This window comes from Carassius auratus, linkage group LG28B (assembly GCF_003368295.1).
Source record: "Carassius auratus strain Wakin linkage group LG28B, ASM336829v1, whole genome shotgun sequence".
Lineage (NCBI taxonomy): Eukaryota > Metazoa > Chordata > Actinopteri > Cypriniformes > Cyprinidae > Carassius > Carassius auratus.
The window spans coordinates 8,837,681-8,859,987 of record NC_039293.1 but is presented as its reverse complement, the minus strand read 5'-3'; the positions used below and the strand labels follow the sequence as shown (position 1 = coordinate 8,859,987).

At 35.8% G+C, this 22,307-nt stretch overlaps 1 pseudogene; it reads right to left on the bottom strand.

Annotated features, from left to right (window-relative positions):
- The window catches only part of LOC113067481 (ATP-binding cassette sub-family A member 3-like), a 42,247-nt pseudogene that overhangs the window by 5,683 nt on the left and 14,257 nt on the right, over nucleotides 1–22,307 (bottom strand).

Here is a 22,307-nt window from a genome sequence, read left to right as displayed (position 1 = left end):
TTTTCAGTAAAATGAAGTTGTCTATATTTGGTAGAGTGTGTTTAACACAAGAAAACGTGAGGTCAACACAGAAATTGCTCCAAACTCCACTGATTTAAACCTGCGTTGAGGTGAGCTCATGATTTTCAGCTCAGGTGGTTTTTCAGGCTGATTATCAGACACTCACTGTAGGACTTGCAAATGAACTCGGCCAGCTTGCTGGAGGTGCAGAAGGTGATGATCTCATAGTTCTGGTAGAACTGGCTGAAGGACATGCCCAAGCAGTAATTCGGGAAGACCAGGAAGATCTTATCCAGAAGGTGAGACATGTCTTCTAGCTTTAGCTCTGAGGGAAGAGAACGCAAGGTGTGTGAACACACATTCTAGCAACAACTGAAATGCAAGTGCGGACGTGTGCGTCTCACCAGGTACGGTCATGATGGTGACCGCGAGGAAGGTGGCCGTGCCGCTGAGGATGTTGAAGATGGTGAGGCGCGTGTAGGCCGTGGCAGCCGTGGAAAACAGGAAGCTGAGCAGGTACATGAAGGGAATCACCGCCCAGCCATACAGAAGCAGCAAAAGCAGAACGTCCACCAGGTGGTTCTCAGCTACAAATGCTTCCACTGAAAACACTTGGAAGACCACCTAGAAATAACAAAGCATCCTCATATATACAATTCATTTAAATCACTATACGTTTTTATCTTATTTCAAAGCATTCTTTGTATTATTTTTGGCACCCTTGTAACTCTGATGGGCCTCCAGATTAAGAACCACTGACAGAACCCAGACGGTGAGTTCATACTGACCAGCATGAGCAGGCAGGGCAGCAGGAAGTTGATGAGGTCCCACAGCAGGGCGGAGAACCAGAAGTTGGAGAGGTAGACCCCGCTGACCTGCTGCACATGTTTGGACTTCACCGATCGCTCCGAGACGAGGAGCAGGGCGAAGGTGCTGGCTAATGATGCCATGCCGTACATGAGGTTTATAGCGATGGCGAAACCTGTCTGGCCTCTGTAGAGACAAAAACGAAGATGAAATACCGACTCAGTGACTAGGTGTCCCAAGTTAACTTCACTTAGGGTTGGTTCTGGGTTTGTTCTGATTCCTCAGGCTGATTTTTCACGATGCGATTTTTCATAAACGCTGACAGAAACACAGACAGCACAAAATAAAGACATGATATGGACTAGTGTCTATGAATATTAAACAGCAAAAGACTTATTTCGTTCTGTTAAGTTCGTTCGTTTTAACTTGAAGAAATTATGACAAATGTATTACTACTGTACAGAATGTCCTTCATAATAATAAAAACACTATATTAAAACATTATTTTATTGTACAGCGCTCTTATTCCTAAAAATAAAACAGTTTGTAAAATGGGAATTTGATGACATTTTTAAATAATAATTAAACAGATTTTTCAGTTGCGTTTTTTTTTTTTTTTTTTTTTTATTGCATTAATTTTATTACCGCCATTTTTTATAAAGAATTTTATTTAATCGCAAATAAACAGAATCTAGTTATAACAATTTCTAAAATAAATAAATAAAGGTTTAATTAAAAATATATTGTTTAGATTCGTTGACACATTAAAGGGAATTTGAGATCTGTAATTATCACTCAATAAATCAGAAAATACTGTCAACTGGCAGATTTTTTTTTATAAAATAAAAATATATTTTTACCATGATTTTTTTTTTTATGCATTAAAATGGAAAGTTAGAATTTGGGAAAAGATGAAACTGATATCATTACTTGTCAGACAGCACTAAATGCTCTCGGAGAGGTTACATACTCAGAAAGCTGGCTCTGGGCCGTCTCGGACATGTTGCGGGGCATGGGGTAATTTCCCGTCTGGATTGAGGCATCGGGTCCAGCTAGTAGTTTGTAGAGAGCGTTGTCAACCAGCATGAGCGCTGTAGCGGGGGTGTGATAGCCCTGGTTGTTGAAGTAGCCGATGACCTCGGTGTTCTTCCTGGATCGGCTCCTGAAAGTCGCGCCCACCACGCAGTGCTCATTGAAGGCTCCGCCCTCCATCTCAGCATTATATAGCACATACTCTGAAAAATCTGATCAGACAAACCACAGGTTAGGATGTGTTTGAGGCAGCTACGGTTTATTTCTTCATTCGTTTTTTTATTACCTGTTATATTAGTGGCAGCAATGGCATTCTGGGAAGGCAGCTGTGCAGCATAGATCTCAGCCAGAGCTGTAGCCAGCGGCCCAGCATTGACATCTACAGCCACGGGGACATGAGTAGGGCCATAGTGTTTCAGCGCCAGACGGAGCAGGGGCGTGATTTGGCTTCCAGGGAGGGTGCGGGCCACTACAAGAGCCAACACTGTGAAAACCAGCGGCACCAGAAACTGAGCCACCATCACTTTCCAGTTACGCCAGCTGTAGAGCGCCCTCTTCAGGAACATAGCGTAGAACTGCTGCATATAGAGCCTGGCCTGAACACAAACACAGGAAGACAGTAGTGAACGATACCGATAAATAACATATCTAAATAAATATAAAAGATTTTAAAGATTTCTAATAAATGCTGTTCTTTTTAACTTTCTATTCAAAGAATCCTGAAAAAATGAATGTATTACAGTTTCCACAAAATATGAAGCAGCATGACTGTTTTCAGCATTGATAAAAATATGAAATGTTTCTTTGAGCAGCAAATCTGATGAAAAAACTGATGCTGAAAATTCAGCTGTGCATCACAGGAATAACTTATTTTTAGAATATATTCAAAGAGTAAACAGTTATTATAAATTGTAATAATATTTCACAAATAATACTGTTTTTTAATGTATTTCTGATCAAATAAATGCAACCTTGGTGAGACTCTCAGTCATATATATATTATGATTTGTTAATAAACTTATCTTACCAAACATTATTTCTGAATCAATATTGTAAGATGATTTCCCCCCAAATAAGTAGCTGTTTGTTAGCCATACTGGTTTTCTGTGGACTGACCCCAGTGTTGAATTTGATGTTAGAGCCGTCCTCTGAGATCATGGTGCCGCTGTCAGTGAAATCCGTCGTGTCCGTCATGATGCTGCTGGAGTCGTCCATGGTCCAGTCATGTGACCGCCGCTCATGCTGATACTGAAGAGCCGGGAGCTGGATGGCCTGAATATCCAGACTGGAGTCCACCAGCTTCCCGACCCTGAGAGAGCGAGCACAAAGACACCAACGCTTAATAAATGAGGATCTGCATGAAAAGAGAGTGGCCCTTACTGGGACAAGGCTGGGCGGCCATTGTATGTGCCTACACAAAAGCGGTTATGTAAAATGTAGAAGGGTTCACAAAAATGAAGATGAAGGAGAACTAGCATTGAATCTGTCAGTCTGTACCAAGACTTACAGCTAATGGCTGTTTAAAGTGGGACAGAAGATCTAGGACTGCACTTGAGCTCTGCAAAACTAAAAAGGAGCAGTGGTTAAGAGCGCTCTTGTGAATGACACAGGTCTGCAGCGTATGTTTTCAGAGCACAGGGCTGTAATTGAGTCCTAAAAATCACACTTCTCAGTTCTCTGTAGGGTTGAGAAGTCATGCAAACCAGTCCTTTTGAATGAATGAGTTCGTATTTCTAATTCAGAAGATCTTTTTTAAGTCGCAGAAGACTGAAAGAACATTTCAAGTCCAGGGCATGATTTTGGACTGGATGCATGTGGTCAGTGTTCAAATCTTTCTCAGGGAGCATACGGTTTACACAATAGCTGTTGAAATAGTTTAACTTCTTCCAGCAATACACTTTTCACTTCAATTTCAAGCTTGTTTTTACATTTCATCAGACACGCTCATGTAGTTTATTGGTATTGATATGTAAACGAGAAAAGCCATCATCTGTGCTAGGTGACTGAATTATGCTTATATTAATGCATTTATGCATTTTCTTTCGTTTATGACACTCCTGTAATGAATGGAGCGATTGTGAGATTTTAAGAGAGAGTAAGACAAAAACACTGAATAAGAGTGAAATAAAATAAAGACTTGATGAAAAACTAAAAAAAAAGAAACAAGAATTAGAGATGCCTTGGCAGCTAGCTTAAGTTTAAGATGAATAAAAAAAATTGTAAGCTATATAGAAATATAGCTTTAAAATGAATAAAAAAATTGTAAGCTATATAGAAATATAGCTTTAAAAATGATCAACGTGACCAGCACAAGAAAATGACTAAATATTTAATGAATACACAAAATTTTTTGTGAAAATTAAAAATTACAAAATTCAATAAAAATAGTAAATACTATAATAGTATAGTATAAGAGTATGCCAAATGACAAATCTGTGGGAAGAGGTATGTTTAGAGATTGTTCATTATTAGTGGTGAAGTACCTGAGAAAAACCTCCTCCATCGTGGTGACGGACGCCCCATAGCTGGCGATGCCCAACTCGTCTCGATTCATCTCCAGCTCAGCAAACAGCAGCTCAAACCTCAACACACATGAATATCAATCAAGCAAATCACTTCTGCCAAATTCATCCACATACATGTTCATCTTAATGCTAATTTATATTAGTTAAAAGAATGCAAACCTATTATGCTAATGTCACTGAAAACTTGCATGAAGCATCTCAAAAGTAGTCAATATATTATTAATAAGCTAGATCAGAAGTCTACAAATACCCTTTGATTGCTCTGTAAAATAGTTTGCAAAATATGAACAATTATGGACTACTTTTATAATACATTTATGGTACTTTTGCCCATTTTTGGAGCTTGATTAAATTTATAAAAATGCTTTTTTAGTTAAATGCAATGTTACTTTAGTAACTTTATGTTAATGTTTTAGCAATTTTATGTGTTAATATATATAAAGTTTCAGTTTATAGTTTTGGTAATTTTTGTATTTGGTTGTAAATGAGATAAAATAATGAGAAATGTTTCACTGGTAAGTTTAGGTTTAGCTTTTTTTATTTATATATATATATATATATATACTTTTTAAATATTAAATACATGTATATTCAACATTTTATTTCAGTCTCTGTTTATTTTATTTCAAGTCATTTTTTAAGATTTTAGTTTTAGTGAACAACATGACCCTGGTTCCATTAAAACATTTTGGATAATTTAAGGAACACAAGGACAAATAAAAATAAAAATGATATAAATCCCCTTTTCAGATGCACTATTGCTTTGTAGAAGTGCTTTTAGGCCGTTAGTCTCTCACTGACGGTGGTTTAGTGAGTCAGGGACGAGAAACACATGTCTGATGAACAGAGCGGACGGTTGTTTCGAGACCTTCACTAAAAAACAGATCATTGGGTACATTGAGTCTGTCTGTTGCTACAGCAGCTCACAAGAACCAGACACAATTCTCATTAGCCTCATCTTTCTGGATACATCAAACCCTTTTTCATTAGTCATTGTCTCTTGTAAGAGTTTGTGCAATTAAAGTTATTGATTTAAGATGAGAATGAGACATTGATGTTTGAGAATGAGACATTGATGTTTGCATTCCTGTTAACCGAGTCTAACATGTAATCTCTTCAAATCAGAGGTTGTTGTAGTATGCAGCACTGTTGATGCTACATGCACTTATCAAAAACTGGATGTATTAAACATGCAACATAATTAGTTAAAGTGGACAATGTTTCTTCCCACTGTTTGAAATGCATTGCACAAGGCGTATGGTTTCAGTGCATTTGAAGTCAGTGTTGTCTTACCGGCTGGTGCTCTCTTTGGGCAGTATGTAGGACAGTTCAGCGCCTGCGTTGCTCTCGAGAGTGGCATCAGGCACATACATGTGCACTACACGGCTGATCTCGGACACGTTACAAAACGCATCCTTCACTATAACCATGTGGTAACCAGCACCTGTAGAAATACAAGATTAAATCAGATACTTGTTCTTTTTTGGAGACTTCTACCTATAAGCAAAGCTCTTATAGTAGCAAAACACCTCTTTTAAAGGGGTCATGAACTGCCTTTTTTATTATTATTATTTTATAATGTTCCCTCAGGTCCACTTATAGAGTAAACGAGATTTCTACATCAAAATGTAGCAGTAATAGGTTATTTCGTGTCCTGTTTTTGACCCTTTCTGCAGAACAGTCTGTTTTTACAGGAGAGGTGCATTCAAGTAAATGGAAGTAAATGCCAACTGCTATGATTGGTTCTGCATATTAAAATAATAGATATTATACAGACAAAAAGTTCGAATCTCATCTCCCACCCCTTATATAATCATCTGCACAAACGTCCCGTGTGAACCTCTTTCTGCTCCCGTCATGATCTTGCGGCGGTCTCACCGTATTTGTTCTTGAGGAAGAGCGGCGAGCCGCAGCACTGGAGCTCTCCGCTGGCCATGATGGCGATGCGATCTCCCAGCAGGTCGGCCTCGTCCATGAAGTGTGTGGTGAGCAGGATGGTGCGACCGCGCTTCTCGCCCTGCAGCAGGTCCCAGGTGGCCCGGCGGGCTGAGGGGTCCATTCCTGAGGTGGGCTCGTCCAGCATCACCACCTACAGGAGAATAAACCAAATAAGAGTAAACACATGGACTGTGTTAGCATTATAGTGGCTAATGGGAAACTTATGTACCGTATTTTCCGGACTATAAGTCGCACTTTTTTCATAGTTTGGCTGGTCCTGCGACTTATAGTCAGGTGCGACTTATTTATCAAAATTAACTTGACATGAAGCAAGAAAAAAATGAACTAAGAGAAAACATTACCGTCTCCAGCCACCAGAGGGCGCTCTATGCTGCTCAGTAGTCTACAATGAAAACATAGAGCGCCATCTGGCGGCTGGAGACGATAATGTTTTCTCTTGGTTCTTGGTTCTAAATAAATGTGACTTATAGTCCAGTGCGACTTATATATGTTTTTTTCCTCGTCATGACGTATTTTTGGACTGATGCAACTTATACTCAGGTGCGACTTATAGTCCGAAAAATACGGTAACGATGTAAAATCCAAACTGGTCCAACATGGAGATGGATAAACAAAACACAATTGGAAAAACATCTGCTAAACGTAAAATGTAGCGTGAAATGCAAAGTGTTGCATGACCTTTGAGTCTCCGATTAAAGCAATGCCGATGGAAAGCTTCCTCTTCATCCCGCCAGAGAGGGTTTTGGATCGCGCATGACGCTTGTCCTCCAAATTCAGGATCCGAAGGATGCGGTCCACCTCGTCAGGGATCTTTTTGCGAGAATAACCCTTCAGCTGAAGAGAAGAGACAAGATCTGTGAAGATCCATCTGAATGCTGAATACCGTGCAAGAGCTGGGTTCAGAAGTAAACATGCCATTCGTTTTCTCCACAGGCTACTGATTTTTAACAATAACTTGCAAAGCTTTAGAAACAGACATACTGTGATGATCTATGACATTGTTTATGGATTGTATATGCTTTAGTTGTCCAACATTATTTCAACTTGATCAAATTCCTTGTGAATAACTACATTACTACATTTTCTGCAGAGGAATCTCCACCAATCAGAGAATCGCAGCAAACAAATCTCCCAACGCTGTCAAACTACTTATATATTTGTATATTAATTGTATAATAATATTTAATATATATCATGCATATTTTGCAACAAAATAAAATAAAAAAGTTTCTATACTAGTAACTCTAAATGAATAATTTCGTATTTCTACATTGTTTTGTTTTTTATTTGAATTACATCCACAATGCTTCATGGGTTTATAGCTCTTTCCTTCATTAAAGCTGTAAAGTTCACAGTCTTCTTTGTCTTGTTTTCCAATTTTCACATAGCTTTCTGCTTTAAATCAAAGTTTGATTCGCCTCATAGCTGGAAAGGATACAAGTAGGCTAAAACTAGAACAACTAAAAAAGATTTCACATCTATATATAAATTTTTTTTGAAATTTTTCTTATTTAGATTGACTTGATTCATTAAAATTACTAAAACCCGAAAAAAAAATTATTAAAACCATCTAGACCTAATAAAATAACAAAACCCACCAAGCAAATTTACTAAAAAGTTTATTAAACTCGAACTAAAACCATAAAAACATCTGTTACTTAAACTTTAACTGAAATGATATAAAATAAAACGTAATATCAAATATAAAACACTGTATTAAATAACTAATGAAAACTGAAAATGTTTTTTATAAAACACAGTCATATAGACAAAAAAACTACACTAAAATAACCAAATCTACATTTTATAGAATGTTTCTTTAACTAAAATTAAAACGAAAAAATCCAATCTAAAAATAAAAACTAATTAAAAAACTACTGTATTATAGTCTCTCAGTGTTACCAAAATAACACTTATAGCTGGTTGGTTTGGATTTAAGGCATTTAACTCTTCAATTACGTTTTTTTTTTTTTATTCATCTGTGAAAAAGGAACAGAATTTATTTTCTTTTTTCGGAACTTATAATGATGTCACTGATAATGAGGATGGGAACTGTTGCTGAAGTTTTCAAGAAAAACAGCACATAGAGCATGTTATGAATGAAAAATGGATAAGGTAGATGAGCTGTGTATCTACACAGACGTCCTCGGTCTGTTTCTACCTGTGTGAAGAAGAGCAGGTGTTCTCGGACGGTCAGGTTGTCGAAGAGCACGTCGTGCTGCGGACACAGACCCAGGCTTCGGCGGATCAGAGCCATGTCCTGACATATGTCGTAACCGCTGATGTACGCACGGCCGCTGCTGGGAGGGAAAAGGCCTGAGAATGAAGAGACAGAGAGAGTCTGAATGATGTAAAGAAGCGATCAACTCTGACTGACCTCCGTTATCACTGTTTTTATTAAAGGTTATATATGTAAGAGATAACGTTAAGCTTGGCAAGAGTGAATGTGTGTGATCAGAGGCCTGTATTTAGTTAATAAATATGCATATCTAAAGACTTTTGTAAGTAGTTCTGGATGAGAACATTTGCTAAATGACTTCGATATGAATGAAAATGTCGGGCTACAAGCTAATTTCACAGTAAATGAAAGCTACAGTATTTTTGTTTGTACTACAAGCTGCTAACACAAAAAGTAGCTAAACTGTGAAGGCATTTAAGGGGACAATATATTTTTTTAATATAACTTATAATCAGTTTATATACATTACTTTTCATAAACCATTAAGTGAACTGAAACTACATAACCTTGTAGCTATATTACATGCTGCTAACAAAGAATAGCAATAGCAATAATCTGAAAACAATAACTGAAAAAAAAAAACCCTTAGTGCTTTATATTGTATTAAGCCTTAAATGTCAACTATACATCTGACTGGTTTCTGCTTTAAATTATAAAAAAGTTAAAATATGAATGCTATTATAATATTATACTAAATCTAAAACAATAGAAGAACATTACGATAATGTTGAAAGAAAAAAAACATCTTAAGCTTGCAGTATAACATAAGTGGACTTTAAACAATTAATTGCCGCTTTGAATGATTACGTAATTTTAAATCGCGATTAGAAATTTGATTAATTGTGCAGCCCTAAGTTACGAAGCTACATTCAAACTAGCTAAAAGCTAAATATAGTTTCAGGTAAATTAAAAGCTAGACTAGATTGTAGCTAAACAAGCTGCTAACAAACTATGAAAATATTTAAGGGGGCAATCAAAACTTTAAAATATATTTAAAAAAACAACAACTTATAATCAGTTTATAATCAGTTGTGAGGCTACTTTCAAAATAGCTACAACTTACTCATAATTTAATGACGTTAAACACACACACACACACACACACACACACATATAGCTACATATATAACATATATAGCTACTTTACATAATAAGCTACAAACATAAGGTGTTGACATTCATCATATTATAAGATCACATGATTCACTTCTGATTTTAACACAAGATTTACACTATGAAAAATATTTAACTGAATCATAAACTTTCAACCACAAAACTGATGATATACAATGTCATGTAGGATATTACAAGAACGCAAAACAGATATGAATCAAATGAATCATTTATGGAATCAGTTCATTAACACCATTCAAACGAACTGACTCGCTAAAATGAATCACATTTCCTAAAGCAGTATTAGAGGGACAGTGTTAAAGGGAGTGAGTTAAAAATGTAAAAGATTGGATGACAAATAATTTTCTCCAATTAAATTCAGATAAGACAGAGATACTAATTACTGGACCAAAAAACACTACACAGAATCTTGTAGATTACAATCTGCAACTAGACGGATGTACTGTTACTTCCTCTACAGTCAGAAATCTGGGTGTTATATTAGACAGCAATTTGTCTTTTGAAAATCATATTTCCAATGTTACAAAAACTGCATTCTTCCATCTTAGAAACATTGCCAAGCTACGAAACATGTTGTCTATTTCTGATGCAGAAAAGCTAGTTCATGCATTCATGACCTCTAGACTGGACTATTGTAATGCACTTCTAGGTGGTTGTCCTGCTTCTTCAATAAACAAGCTACAGGTAGTCCAAAATAGAGTCCTCACCAGGTCAAGAAAATATGATCATATTACCCCAATTTTACAGTCTCTGCACTGTCTACCTATTAAGTTCCGTATCAGTTACAAATTATCATTACTTACCTATAGAGCCCTAAATGGTTTAGCTCCTGCGCACCTAACTAGCCTTCTACCACGTTACAACCCATCGCGCACCCTAAGGTCACAAAACGCTGGACTTTTGGTAGTTTCTAGGATAGCAAAGTCCACTAAAGGAGGTAGAGCTTTTTCACATTTGGCTCCCAAACTCTGGAATAGCCTTCCTGATAATGTTCGGGGTTCAGACACACTCTCTCTGTTTAAATCTAGATTAAAAACACATCTCTTTCGCCAAGCATTCGAATAATGTATCTTTTTAATTGTGAGTGTAGTTGCATCTGATCAAAGGTGCATTTTTATTCATTAGCTTGGGTTAAACTAATCTTACTTTGATGGATCAGCAGCTATGCTAATGATGTCTGTATTTTGTTTCTATGTTTCGCCACGGGATTTACATCCCGTGGTAACTAGGATTTACACAAGCTCCAGTCTGGATCCAGAACACCTGAGAAGAGATGATGCTGACCCTCAGAGGACCTCAGATGATGCTAACCCTGAATCAACAAACAGAACTAACAATTATTGCTAAATGTGTGACTGAATCATATAATAACTTAATTAATAATATTGATAGTTCATCGTCTAGCTGACTACGTCTTGTATTATTATTATTATTTTTATTTTTTCTAAAATCCTGTCAAATGTGCACAAACTACTAGCTACTACTAAATATTGTAGAAACATAATTTTCTGTAAAGTTGCTTTGTAACGATTTGTTTTATAAAAAGCACTATACAAATAAACTTGAATTGAATTGAATTGAACAGTCACACTATTTTACACATAAAACGACACCGTTGTGTTCATTACCTGTCAGCATTGAAAGCGTGGTGCTCTTGCCCGCTCCGTTGTGACCCAGCAGGACAGTGATCTGGCCTTCGAACATGTTGAGCGTTAAATCCCTCACCGCCTCCTTGGTCTTATTTCCCACTTTGAACACCTGCAACAGAAGGATCCACATGTTCACGTTCTCCAACAGTTTCTACAGGTGACCCACACTGACCTAGAGTCTCCCATCTGTCCACTATGACTCTAATAAACATCTGATGATACCTTTGCCAAATGTTTGATCTTGACCCCCGAGACCAGTCCAGCTGGCTCCTCTTCAATGAATTCGCCCTTCGACACCTTCTCGGCCTCCTCCTCTTCCTCCTTCTCCTTCTGTAGGGCCACACGAGGGCTGCTGCACCAGTATGAGGGCTGAGAACAGATGAGGAGGAGAAATATTAGATAAACACATTCATAACATTACACCATAATGGCTAAATGTTCCCCATTTGTATCATAAACATTCACGTAATGTTCTCGCTCATAAAATGTAAATGAGTGCAAAGGCCTGTTCACGTTAACAATGATAATTATAAGATAAAAATGACTATATTAGTGCTCACACCAAGGTTGGATTCTGGTTGGCAGTCAATGTTTTTATCGTTCATCAGCTGAAAAGAAAAAATTATTCCGAAAGTGATTGCATTGATATTATTCCTCTGCATCATTAATCATGAGAGTTGTGCTGCGGATTACATTATTCTCTTAAATTTAGATCGATATTTAAATCTTTATGGTGCATGTTGTCCATGGTTTACATGATCAGTTGAACTTGTTTTGCGAAATTACTGATTGCGTGGATTCCTATTGGAAAAATCGACTGGATTTCGCAGTTGAATATCGACTCAACAATGTTTCATGTAGTCGCAGTTTAAACATTCGAAGTCTAAAGGTTAAATCATCAATTTACGGAGGCAATTCAATCGATCTGCTATTTCAGAGCTTTCTGTAAATATTTAATTTATACGTAAAGTTACGTTTCAACGATGTTTAATGCTGAAATGCAAACCATTAAACTGCTGAAAAACAAAGTCGTTTCAACTTGGATTTACATTGAAATAACAGGATTTTTCACGTAAAAATCAAGTAAATGTGACTGGAAATTAAATGTCTGTCAAGTAAAAGATTACTTTAAATATGTAATATAGGATTTTATTTCCGATAATTGTAAATATGCATTGCTGAAAAAAAACATGCTTAAACCAGCCTAAACTGGTTTTACTCACAATGTATACCTTATTAAAAAAATGGTAGCACTTGGCATAGCTAAAAAAAATATATATATAAAAATCGTATGACTTTTCCAGGTATAAGAATCAAACTTTTTAAATACCCAGGTTTTCTAAACAATTTGAACCCTGGTATGAGAAATAATACAATTTAAATGATTAAAACAAGAAATACCAAGAATCATATAAGCCTTATCTTATTTTAACGCTTGTTTTGCTTTATTTGAAATCATTTTAAGCCAAACTGAATCCTCCTTGGAGGTTTGCTCAAGTCCCCAGCTGGAAACAGTCCAGGCAGAAGACCAGCTAAGACGAGACAACCAGCATAGATTGGTTTAAGATTAATTAATAAACCAGCATAGATTGGTTTAAGATTAATTAATAAACCAGCGTAGATTGGTTCGTTTCAGCAGAGTGCTCAGGTAACATTTAATGTGACATCCATCACGTCGACAGAATATACTATGTCATTGTTACAGCCGTTCAAATCCCTAAAAGTGAACAACAGTAATAAGTGATGCTTGCCTTGGAAAACACCACTCAGAACTAATAATAAGTAACTAACGAAGTGTAAGAAATTTCTGGAAACTCATAAATCTGGGGACACATTTACAGATAAGTTCAAGAACCAGGTCATTCATTACGTTACACTCGGTGTACAAAGGCATTTGTGTATTAACATGTAGACATCCATGAGTCAAAGGTGTGTCCCAGAAGGCCATTGTTTCATATCACTTTCCCTCTGAAGGGGTCTTTATTGCCGCTCCGCTGATAAGGCTGTCTGCAAACACAAGCATTGACGCAGCGGGTGTCCTACATATACAATAGCTCTGCGCAAATCATGTCCACTGTTCGTCATCCCCTCCCTCTTCACGCCCTACACTAAATCCTGTACGTCTGGAGAGAAGGCTGCGCATGCACTTCCTGGCCGTCTTGATGACCGAAGCACGGTTTTCCTGCCGAGACCAAATGCTTCCTGTCTTTCAAGAGCCCGGAGGTCAGGAAAGTCACTCAAGTTGTGCTCGTGCTGGTTCTCACTACCTCGCACTTTGAGGACTTCCCATGGGCGAACCGCTGATCTCTGTTCACGAGGCCAAAATAAACCTACTTTGAGCACAGTTTCGCAAGAGAACTAATCCATGTGATGCGCACGAGGAAGTCTGAGGAAATAATCGCTCAAAATAAACACGCCCATGGTCAAAAGGTCTGAAGGTCGGATAAACAAAACATTGTTAAGAAGAAAATTCTGCTATTATCTTCCTGTTTTCTAAAAATGAAGTTACAAATATTTTGCAGTGCCAAAAACATTTTATTATAATAATGTTAAAAACTAAATTTAATAACAACAATGAGCTCGTGAAAACAATGTTCTTAAAAATCATTGTAATTATTAACTTATTAAAGTCTGAATAACCTCCAACTTGTCTTAAATTCTCAAAGGGAGGTTGTTTAACAAATTCGTTAGCATTACAACATACTGTAGCACTAGTGACATACTGTACATTACAATAACTAGGGATGTGCGTGAGTTCATATGATTAAATAAACAACGATCTGTCGTGATTATACATGACCTGACTTTTTGCTTATTTGAAATTCAATAAATAAATAAAAAATCGTTCCAATTTATGCTAATTTATGAAACTTCCACAATTTTTTTTTAAATAAAATAAATTCACGAATGTCTTAAGAATTTTTCCAAGAATTGCACTATAGTCTAATCAACAAATGGAAATTTTGTAAGCATTTACTGCTATTATTTTGAAGGATGTTAGTTACCAAACAGTTTAGGTTTCCATTGACTCTTATTGGGGTTTTTTCGTCCATACAGAGCAAAGGAAACCAAAACCATTCAGTTGCCAACATTCTTCAAAATATCTTCTTTTGACAAAGTGCTACAGGATAAAACATTGGACTAACCCTTTAGGAAACAGCTTAACTTCTTAATAAACTCAAGCCCTTGTCTAGCAGCTGATACTGCCCACCAGTTAATGTGTGAGTACACAAAACTCACCAGAATAAAGAAGTACCATGGACGAGGGACTCCATATTCTCCTGGAAACACGGCTTCCATGTACCAGGCCACCAGAGCGTACAGCACCGAGTCCAGCAGCAGCAGACCCAGCACATGAGCCAGAGAGAAGTCATCGTCCACCGTCACCGGCTCAAACAGGTTACACCACTGGATGCCCGTCCCTGAGGACCACACAGGACACGAGCGTCAGTTTAAGATTAGATTAGAGCAGCAGAGGTGTGGGGTTCAGTCCTGACCTTTGCCCTCGAACATGCCGATCAGCTGGGCTCCCATGGCCATGGCCACGTTGGAGATGAGGCATGCGGAGACTTTCTGGGCGTGCGACAGCAGGTCATAGCGAGGCCACAGGAAGACGTACGGCAGGTAGCTCAGGAAGTAGATGAAGCCGCCCGCTGCTGCGGCCACATTCGCTGCGGGAGACCAACACATGTCATTAAAACTAGGTTTCGCTCAGGATTATATGAAAACAACCTCCCTGCGAAATGAAAAGGAAGAAATAATATTTTACTATAAGATGCTATTTAAAGACCTTTAAGATGCTTTATATTGTTTCATTGGGTTTAACATCGTACTGCAAAGTGAATGGACATGAAATATGTTTTTACATTCAGAATTACTTACAATGGTGTTTCTTTACATAAAATTACTGTGACATAATTCCCGCTGGTTTACATAAAGGTAACAAAACAAATCATACTATTATTTAAAAGTGCTTATTTAAATATTTATATTCAAGTTTTCATTATATTTTTAAAACAATTCATATTTAAATTAAAATAATTTTCACATTATATTAATAATAATTTAGGGAGAAATTGATTATTCTTAGGGGGAAGATTTTTTCAAAAAAATGTTAAAGTTACAATTAAATTACACTTAAATATGTGTGTGTGTTTTCTCGTATTTTGTATATCCTGTAATGTAATAGGTTATGATATATGATAACACTTTATACTTAATTGAAGACAGCAATACAAATACTACTATTTGAAGACACTTTAATATTGAAATATTATTTGTTTATATATTTTATTTTAAGTTTTTATACAAAAAATTATAATTCTTTATTTTTTCATATTGTATTAATGTGAATTTGGGAAGAAATGTATAAAAGTCTGCTTTAGGAGAAAATAGGTAATTGAGAAAATTATATAAAATAAGAAAAACTAAAATAAATAAAAATCTCACCATGACATATAATGTTTTTTTGTATTTACCATTATTCACAAGTGAGTCTCAAAAAAAAAAAAAAATTAATACACTAATTCTTGATGATTAAAAAAAAAAATGAAAATCTAAAAGTAAATACAAACAAAATTTATAAATACTTTACTAATGTTTAAATTATTCATTTTTATGTTTTATATAGTGTTTTATTATTTATTTTATTTTTTCCACATAATATTAATGAGATTTTGGAGACAAATGTATGGATGTCTGATTTTTAATAGTACCATTATTTATGAAAAAAATATATTTAAATATTATTTATTTGTGTGGTTTTTTTTTAAACAATAAAGAAAACATTCATTATTTTTTTTCACAGATATTTTTACAAATATATGGGGGGAAATGTATTAAAGTCTAATTCTGACAGTGAGGAAAAAAAGGAAACTGTAAAAGAAAAGAAACATACAAACAACAAAAAAGGAAAAGTCAAATTATATCTATCTATCTATCTATTGATTTTATATATATATATATATATATATATATATATATATATATATATATATATATATATATATATATATATATATATATATTATTTCTAAATACAGTGTGATTTTTTTAAAGTAGTTTCTCTGGGGTGAATGTGACCTGTTTTTGTGCCATTCACTCTTCCCAGCATGAGATTCAGAGTGTGAGATGTAATGAGTCTCCATTATGAGGCTCCAGATTCAAACCCCTTCACACACACACACACACACACACACATACACACACACAAAAGAGCCAATGCGAGAAAGCGCAGTGAAAAGAGTGGCATCGCTGCTCAACAAATGGAAGAAAATGACACACTGGTCTATTTTTACATTCACATCTAGAAGGGAAGCAGATATGCACATAACCTCTTCACACTCAACAATATGTGATTTGGGCTTTGAATGGGCCAAATGTGGCAGAGCAGGACATGTTGATTAAGGTCCACGTTCAGCCTTTCTGAACCCCAGAACAGAGTCTCTTGGGGCTTTTTAAGACAGAGGGTCATTGTACCGCACCGATTCGATTTCAGACACATGGCCTCGATTTACTGTAAGAAAAAACAGCTGTTTATAAAACCAGAATAACAAATAATAAAAGTTATGAGGAAACAATATCTCATCAAGAAAACATTCAGGTCATATTTCACCTTTAAAACAAGTAATTCTATATTGCTTAAGGAAGATATAACCATGATTCAATGCCTTGAATCCAAACAAGCAAACATTTCCCTTAAACATTTCCCCAGGACAACATCTGATATTATATTTCCTGCCTGAGGCTGCATTTTACAGCACTGCCTCATTTCCTCCTACACATAATGCTATGTGTCACGATTTAATGCCAGAGCGCCTGAAATGTTGTTAAATCTGCCCATTAAACGAATCCTTTGAGGACTTTATTAATGCATCGGCATATCTGAGCACCTTTTTAAATGCAATCTACTCAACTAACCCTTTCACATAAAAACAAATCATTAAATGTGTCGTGCCAGGTTTTAAAACACACAAATATGAAATATGACAGTAAGAGCGGAGGGCATGTTATTTCAGAAAACAGAAGTTTTATCTGGTTCTTCATACAAAAAAGACAATTTTTTGTCTTTTTGAAGCCTTAAATGGGAAAAAAATGTTTTCTTACGCTTTATTTTCCTGTACAAAAGTCTACACAGTCTTAAAACAAGATTCATTTATTTGAGATGCAAACTGACCTCAAATACTAAGTCGCATTTTCTGAAAAAAGTTTCTAATTTAAGGAAGTTTGTACTTAAAACAAGAGGTTAGAAATATAAAGTTAATTCAAAAGGAAAAGACAAAATATTTTCTTTCCCAACTGACAAATATTTGCTAAATAATATATATATATATATATATATTTTTTTTTTTTTCAGAAAACCTAATTCATTTTGTTTATCTTTTTTCTTTTGTACTGGAAAACAAGGCAAAAATATTCAATAAAAAATAATTTTGTGGTCACCGTCCACTTAAATTACATGGAAATGATCAGCTTACAAAAACCCATTATTTTTGCAGATTTTTTGCAAATGTGGTTGAGTAAATGATGACTGAGTTTAACATTTTTTTCTGCTGAACTACAGCTTTGACTGGAAACCACAGGCGCTGAAATGGCCAGTTCGGTCAGTTTCACAGCGAACACAAGAATGAAACGAAACGAAATGCACAAAACACCAATGCACATCTGATTTCCTATTCATTCCTCCCATCAGGACGAAGAGTTAAAGTGTAAGAAACCTGCTCTTAAAGCACATCTACATATCTTATTATTAGCCGCCAATCAAACACAATACAGTCCAGCCAAGACTCCTGCGTTCACTCTCTCAAAGCATTTCTAGCATCAGAAAGGGTCAATAACTGCAACCTGAGCATTTTCCTCAGCCGGTCACCTGCTATTACACTTACACACAGTTTGCAGTAATCGAAGGTTTTTGTTTGCCAGAGAAAAGAAAGAAGCAGCGCATGATTCTGGACAAAGGAGAGCTGATTTCTGAAAGCTTTGTAAGAGTCGAGTTTAAACGCAGCTCAGATTGTTTCTGCATGTACGGAGCCAAAAACAGCAAATACATCCCATCTCTGCTTTCTCTTTGTTCATGTTCTACTATCTCCAGCCTGATTATGAGGCTTTGTTTCTCACCATAATGATGCGGCTTGATTAAACGGCCGTATATACAGTACTATATACTGTCAGAGAATACAGTGTTATGACAATCAGAAGAGAGCGTCACCTCTGGAGAAGAAGGTGCTGATCATGAAGCTGAAGTTAATGGTGGACACGGCAAACACCAGCAGGAAGACGAACACAAGCGTGGGGTCGCTGTAGGTCAACACCGCTCCGTTAGGACTCACCTGACAGAGAAACAACAACCTGACGTTACATTACAGACATAAGCTACTGGAGATACCGCTGTTTGGACAAACTAGAAAACAGATGGGAACCGTAAGGAATTGAACATTTATGTTTCTCATTGAACTTATTGATTCGGATTCCTTAATTCATCTATTAACCATTCATTGCATTGCTTTCAATTGCAATTTGGTTTAGAGAAATTTGTAAATTGAAATATATCAATATATTTTTCATCACTTGTTTGGCTTTAGAGAATTTATTATTATTGGCCAATTTTATAATTGCAGATTTCTAATGAAAGTAGACGACTGAGTATTTTATTTTATTTTTTTTTATTCAAGTATTTACTTTAATTATACATGTGCATCCTTATTTTTGTACTGCTTTAACAATTAATAAAATGTTCATTCAAAATAATTTTTGTCATTATCATTATTCTGTATGTACATATATTTTTACTTTTGGTTTAGTTTATTTTTGTCATTAGCAGTTTTTAAAATAACAACTCTCTCTCTCTCTCTCTATTTATATAATCTATACAGTGGGTGACCGATATGTGTTTTTGGACAGGCAATGCCGATGTCGATATCTTGGGAAGCAGGCGATAGCCGATATAAAGCAGATATGATTTTAAAATTATTATTATTAATATTTAAGATATTTGTAATCATTTGACAATGAATTAAAAAAATAAGTGTGTAAAAGAAACATGCTTATACGTTAGGTCGATCACTAATTCTATATAACATTTATAATTTAACAGGACTGTACTGTACATTTATATGTATACAAATATATATATATATATATATATGTATGTTTTAGAATACAGTGGGGTTTTTTTGGCTTTGGAAAAATGTATTATTATTGCCGAATTTCATAATAGAACATGCAAAAAATAAAACTTGTTTAATTTTTACATGCAAATTACTAATGGAATCCATAGTCTTGATTATCAATCTTGAGTTTTACAGAAATATTTATTTGAAATACACATACATACTTGGATATTTAAGGTTTTATAATTTAATTAATATTCCTAATTTTTCCCTAATTTATTTTCATTTATAAGCATGTTATGCATACCAGATTATATAATATTTAATGTTTATAATTATGGAAATTGTATATGCTAATGTTTGCTTGAAAAATAGAGACTTCATCAGTGATTTTTGAGGACATCAATTGGCCTTGACTGAATACTAATATAACACCTTTAAAATACCTTTTTTTTACTTAAAGCAAAACTCTAAATGAATATCTTTTTATTAAAATGTATCTATATCATGTGTATCTGTGGAAAGAATAAAAAAATAATAATAAAAACACTCTATTCGAGTGCTTTTGTGCAACACGTGGAGCTTGTTCCGAAATAAAACCTGTTCTCAGGACTGAAGTGAGCTAAAACAAGAAAACTTTTCACAGAACGCAAACCGTAAAGTGGTATTTCTAGTAGCACAAGGAGTAGCTCCCTCACAAAGAGCAGATCACATAACCAAAGTGTAAATATAACTGGTGTTTACCTTGACACATATAAGTACGGTCACAAAGAAGATGGAGATGGAGAGGAAGAGGAGAAACATGAGGAACCAGGCGCTCCAGTGCAACCAGTTACTGAGACCCATCATGCGCATGTACTCCTGCGAAACACACACACACACGGCTCAGTTGAGCTTTCTCACATCCAGAGCAACAGATGGCCCTTCTGTGTGTACCTTCAGCTTCCTCTCCTTCTCCTGCACCACAGCGCGGATGATATTCAGAGAGGTGTAGGTGAAGCTGAGCACCAGCAGCAGTGGCAGCTGGCTCTGGATGGCCAGGATGAAGATGTCGTAGATGAACACTGGGTAAGGGAAGCGGGCCAGCAGCACTTGGGCTCTCTTGAGGAGGGCCTCCGCCGCCGTGCTGTTGTAGGCCTTCATGATGGCCCGGTCCACCGCGTGCTGCACCTGCAGGAAGCCCTCGCGGTAATATCCTGTCCAGAGAGATACAACAAATATTGCCTTTTCTTTAAAAGAGCAAAAATCTGGGTTACAGTGAGGTTAATGCCATGCAAGTAAACAAGGCCAATCCACACATGTTAAAACTCACCGTTTCAATAGTAAAGCCTGAAAAGACCATGTGTGTGTTATTGCGATTTTACTAGTGTGACAAAATGTGTTAATCTTTTGTGTGCCTGAAGTTACATTCAGTTCTATGTGATGTAAATGATTTTATAAAATAATACATTTTATATTGGATTGTAAATGCCTCACCTTAACCTCAGTCTGTGGTCATTTAAGTTAAAAAATAATAATCATTTTAAAATATTTCAATTCATCAGAATGGCACAAAACTTGGTGACTCATTGCATTTGCTATATGAACACAAACATACAAAAAGTTTAATATGATTTGGAAAAAAAAAACACTGAAACGTAACGGGAGCTATGAAAAATGCAGAGCAATTTTTTAGAGCAGAGTCTACACAAAAACAGAAAGAAACTGTGAATTACAGTGAGGCACTTACAGTGAAGATGAATGTGACTAATCCATAAACATTAAAATATGCACCATTTCTACAATATGCATGATACAATTATTTAAATGCAAAAAATAAATTACAAACCTTTTTTTATAGTTATATGCAATTTTACAACGATGCAGACAATGCACAAAACATTACTGTAAAATGTTGACTTAAAGCAAAAAAGCAACAAAAATAATATAAATGCTTTTACAAAATCATAATTAAAACAATTATCTAATCCAATCCAAAAAAAACAAAAAACATATACTAACCTTTTTATGTATAAAATCATATCAAATTATATAGTGTTGCAATGACGATGCAATGTCATGAAAAAAAAAGATTGTAAAAATTCAGAATGTTTTTGCTTTCAAAAAAAAAAAAAAAAAAAAACGAATAAAAAAAAAACATTGTAAATACCTCACGGTAACCTCAATCTTTGGTCATTTTAGACCATACATTTTTAAGAGTGTGATTTTATTTCTTTATGTTTTAATGCATCAGAATGGAGAATTTTGCTATATGAACACACACACAAAAATTGTACATGATTCAAAAAGGCATAATGATCTTTTAAAATAGTCACACTTCCGTTTTTAGTGGTCAAAAGTGACGGTAATAGCAAATGAATGGGCAAAAAAGTGAAAGTGTAAGTGAAGTGACATTCAGCCAAGTATGGTGACCCATACTCAGAATTTGTGCTCTGCATTTAACCCATTCGAAATGCACAGACACAGAGCAGTGTACACATACACACACACACACACACACACACACACACACTGTGTGAGCACACACCCGGAGCAGTGGGCAGCCATTTATGCTGCGGCGCCCGGGGAGCAGTTGGGGGTTCGATGCCTTGCTCAAGGACACCTATTGAAGGTGGAGAGAGAGCTGTTCATGCACTCCCCCCACATACAATTCCTGCCGGCTCGAGACTAGAACTCACAACCCTTCGATTGGGAGTCCAACCCTCTAACCATTAGGCCACGACTTCCCCCCATGAATACTTGGGGTAAAATCTACAAATCACACAGCAATGAGGGGTTAAACTCTAAAACAGCTATAATACCTCTGCTGAGCTTCTGAAGGTTACAAAGCTTAAACATTTATTGAAAATTCCTC